This window comes from Saccopteryx bilineata, chromosome X (genome assembly GCF_036850765.1).
Source record: "Saccopteryx bilineata isolate mSacBil1 chromosome X, mSacBil1_pri_phased_curated, whole genome shotgun sequence".
Classification (NCBI taxonomy): Eukaryota; Metazoa; Chordata; class Mammalia; order Chiroptera; family Emballonuridae; genus Saccopteryx; species Saccopteryx bilineata.
Window position 1 is genome coordinate 95,453,108 of NC_089502.1, and position 4,882 is coordinate 95,457,989.

The 4,882-nt window shown below is 36.0% G+C and overlaps 1 non-coding gene across 1 annotated transcript; it reads left to right on the top strand.

Moving 5' to 3' along the window:
• The first annotated feature begins 4,244 nt into the window (after positions 1 to 4,244).
• LOC136317899 (U1 spliceosomal RNA) lies at positions 4,245 to 4,405 on the top strand. Its single transcript, XR_010727913.1, has one exon. It is a non-coding gene; the product is annotated as a U1 spliceosomal RNA (small nuclear RNA).
• Positions 4,406 to 4,882: the final 477 nt, after the last annotated feature.

Genomic DNA, 4,882 nt, shown 5'->3' on the forward strand with positions numbered 1-4,882 from the left:
CATGGGCATTTTATTTAGGTAGAGAAAGTTATTATTTTCTCAATAATAACCATATTATTGTATCAGAACATCTCTTCTTAAAAGACTAACATTGGAAAACTACTTTTCTGGTCTAGCAACTTGAATCTAATGCATTATCAAAATGACTTAGTCTCGCCCTTCTGATTCTTAATTGAGAATATGGTAAGAAATATTCCCAGAAACTTTAAAATTATGGAAATAAGATTTTCCTTTGAAGAACAAACACATAAAGATGAGAACATGTAATGGGTCTTAAGTGATGGAGTAAAGTAATTTATTTGGGTCAGTTTAATTTAACAACTGAGTTCAATTAACATTTACACTACAGATGGACACTATTGTGGATATAAAAATAAAAGGGGCATGAACTCAACCATCCGGTGGTTTATAATAGAGTAGAGGAGAAATATGTATAAGTAACCAGGTAATTATAATAGTTTTTTTTTCTAAAAATAGTTATTTATATTATTAATGAGACTGATGCTGTCCATCTGTTCATTGGTTTGTGCTCATTAGATTCCACATATGATTTTGATCGTGTGATGCTTGTCTTTTTCTGACTGGCTTATTCACTTGGCATGGTGATGTCCAGGTGCATCCATGCTGTCCCAGGTGATAAGATTTCCTTCTGTTTTATGGATGAGTCGTGCTCCATTGTGTAAATGTGACATAGTTTTCTGTCCACCGATGGACACTTGACCTGCTTCTAGATCTTACTTATTGTGAATAGTGCTGCAATGAACATAAGGGTGCTCATAAAAAGAAATTTGAAAAAGAATTTTAAAATAAAATTAAAATTCAGATGATACTGAATTTTGGTGAGGATATAGAATAACAGAAATTTTTATGTCCTGTTGATGAGAGTACAAATTGCTACAATATCTTTAGAGAGCAATATGATAATATCTAGTAAAGTTAAAGCTGTATATGCACTTTGACCCAGCAATTCTAAATATGGGACTATATTAAATAGAAAATATCATATATAGGTTCTGGGAAACACCCACAAGTATCATTGCAACATTATTTGTAACATTAAAAAACTACAGACTACCTAAATGTCCATTGACAGGAAAGTGAAGTTAATTAAGTTTTCATTTTTTTTTCAGTCCTCAATATGCTTCTTTAATCTTAATTGCCAACCCATCTGCTAATCTGAAAGAGAACCACCACAACTGAAAATTAACAGTTTATTTCACCAACTTTAAGATTTACCCACAATTTTCTCAATTGTTGTCATCCACAAAAAAAAAATTTTTTTTTCACTGACTGTGATCTTCAAAGAAGTCCTCTGAACCAACAGGGATCAAAAGTGCTCAATATATCTGGAAATGTACTTCTAACCAAGGATGAAATGACTTTACAAAGTGAGCTTGAAATTGCTGAGCTGAAAGAGAATATAGGTAATCCAAGTGAGGCAAAAGAAAGCTTCTAAACTACTGAAAAGGGGATATGCTTTTGAAAGGTGCCTCCCCATAGTCCATGTAAGAATTAATTTCATTTAATGAGGCTAAGCATAAGCAAAGCTTAGTGTCAAAAAATCAATCTATCGACTCCTCCAAACATATTAGAAATCATATTCAGCTCTTTAGAATACACCCAGCTTTTAAAATCACCTATGAACTTTCCATCTTTATTTTGGTTTTATTTATGCCTTGTCATCTCAGATGGCAAATGTCAGAATAAGATACTGGCTAGTAAAAACATTAGATACCCTTGAGAAGTAATTATGTATGGATTTAACAAAAGAAAGATAATAGGGAAAAGGTTCTTTTCTCTTTTATCTGTCCATGACATTTACTTTTAAAGCATTTTTTATTCATTCTAACCCCAATTCTATTTCTTTAATTACTTTGAATGTTTGTCAGGGAGTATACATGAGAAGCAGGTACACATTTATAATTGTATTTCTTAAATTTTATCTAATACCTTCCATTGCAATAAATGACTAAATAGAACCAGACAAGATACATTTTTCTATTTTTGCTGATAGTTACAATGAAGTAATATTTTTAAATTAAAATATATATTTCTAAAATATTCTAAATGTACTTATGTATAAGATAAGATGCTACTATATATATATGTAAGTTTGATTAACAGTTTTATGAATAATCATGTCACATAATTACCCAGGTTTATCACTTTAAATTAAATGAAAATTTTTTGTGGCAGGTTTGTATGAATATGAAAGTGTTGATTTTTGTTCTTCTGTGGTTAGTTTGAACCATGCCACATTGTAACTTGAAAAGCCTTTTATTCTTCGTGCTAATTATCCAAAAGCTAATTCAAAGTGTTTTCCCATTTACCTAAGTGTACAAAATCAAAAACTTAATTGCTAAGTCAAAATGTTAAGCAAAAGCTCTAGATTTCTTCAATTCCAACCATGACTCTTAACATAATGACTATTTTATCAGGCCAAGGAAGACTCTACTGCTTAAAGCAATTACTGAGCTCAAGGTAGTAGAACGTGTCATTATAATAAACTGATGAAAGATTAGAATAATAAATAAATAAGACCCTGTCTTCATCTGTTTGGGTTGCTATCACAGAATACTAAACACCAGGTAGCTTATAAAAAACAAACATTTTTTTATCACAATTCTGGAGACTAGGAAGTCCAAGATCAAGACATTGGCAGATTTAATGTCTTGTGATAGCCCAGTTCCTGATTGGTAGATGCCCACCTTCTCTCTGTGTCTTCACATGGTGGTAGGGGCTACGGAGATCTCTGGGGTCTCTTTTATAAGGCCACTAATCCCATTTATGTGGCTCTGTCCTGATGACCTGATCACCTCCCAAAGACCCCACCTCCTACACTCATCAACTTGGGGGTTAAATTATAACATAAAAAGTTTAGGGGGACACAAACATTTAGTCTAGAGCAGCCCTTTCTGTGATATTCAGGGGAAAAGGCAATAGAATATCCTAAGAAGGGCCCTGGCCGGTTGGCTCAGTGGTAGAGCGTCGGCCTGGTGTGCGGGGGACCCAGGTTTGATTCCCGGCCAGGGCACATAGGAGAAGCGCCCATTTGCTTCTCCACCCACCCCTCCTTCCTCTCTGTCTCTCTCTTCCCCTCCCGCAGCCAAGGCTCCATTGGAGCAAAGATGGCCTGGGCGCTGGGGATAGCTCCTTGGCCTCTGTCCCAGGCGCTAGAGTGGCTCTGGTTGCAACAGAGTGATGCCCCGGAGGGGCAGAGCATTGCCCCCTGGTGGGCAGAGCGTCGCCCCTGGTGGGCGTGCCAGGTGGATCCCGGTCGGGCGCATGCGGTAGTCTGTCTGACTGTCTCTCCCTGTTTTCAGCTTCAGAAAAATACAAAAAAAAAAAAAAAAGAATATCCTAAGAAGTCAGTACAAGAACAGGTGAGGTTTCACATAGTGGCCACCCTTTCTGACTCAGCCCTACTTGAATGAGCATGAGCTCTTCTTTCCCCATCATGTGGTTAAGATGTTGGCTGTCCCCTTCTTTCTGATAGCCGCCACATGGGGTTCACATTGATTTCTATTCTCCTGCGATAATTCTTTTGGGTCAAAGCATTCAGCAGCAACTTGGGTTTTCTGAGGTAAATGTAAGGAGCAAATACATCACGACTGGCAGAGCAAAGTCAACCCCTCTTGCTAGTTCTCTCTTCCATGCCCCAGTTGCTCATCTTATTGCAAGAATGCCTCTTCCTGACCTCCCCAGCACATTGTCAAAGCAGATGAAGCTGTACATTCAAGTGAGATAGATGATTGCAGATGCTGTTTCCAATTGTTTGGTTAAAGTAATCATGATACAGCATTTTAATGAAACACACATACACAAAAATGATGAACATAGGTATTTCTTACCATGAAAAGTGTTTACAAAGCTTTTGTAAAAAAATGTGTTACAGAAAATTAACATATCTTTACATATTTATATATTTTTAGAAGGTAGTCTAGGTGGATATGCCCAAATTGTCCATGGTAGTTGCTTATAGATGGATTATGGGTGAGTTTGTTTTCTGTGTTTTCTTCCCCCCCCTTTTTTTTACTTTTAATTATATGGATTTTCTCTCCCTCCCAACTCAACTTATATTAATTCTGTTATAAAGAATAAAATAAAGCATACTTGAGCTGGTAAAAAAAAAAAGGCATTTATTACCAAAAAATCTACTTTAGTTTCATCTAAACCCCTACTCAAATCTTACTTTATGAAAAACAAAATTACCTCTACTCCTCTTGATCTAAAAACAAACAGGCATACTTATCTGGCAGGAGAGATAACATGATCATCATGAAGGTGGTTTTCCCAGGGTGAGGCTTATCCATTACACTCTGGATGTGCTGACACTTGAGATTTTCCCAAATGTAGGAAACTAATATAATTTGTGATAGTGGGAGACTGCATCTGCACTCTATCTTGCACCAAGGAAAGAAGAGAGAAGAGGAGAGGAGAGGAGAGGTGAGCTTAAAATATTCAATATGCAAAGGGTCATATTTTGGGATGATATGTCTTGAACCCCATCACCAGTCTTTGTTAAAAGTAAAGGTATTCAAGCCTGGCTGGATAGCTCAGTTGATTAGAACATTGTCTGAAACCACAGAGAGTACTGGTTTGATCCCCGGTCAGGGCACATACAGGAACAGTTTGATGTTTCTCTCTCTCTCTCTCTCAATAAAATAAACATTTTAAAAACTAAAAATAAAGACATTCATTCAAAAAAGATGAATACTTTAAATTCCCATTGTTGGCTGTGATAAGTTATTGTACTTCCAATCAAGAATTATGTTTCTTTATTCAATTTGACAGCAAATGTGAGACTATATTTTAGCTCCATAGTGTTCACAAGTTTAACTTTTCAAAAACCAAAATGAAGGTGTGGAAATTGAGAAATCTC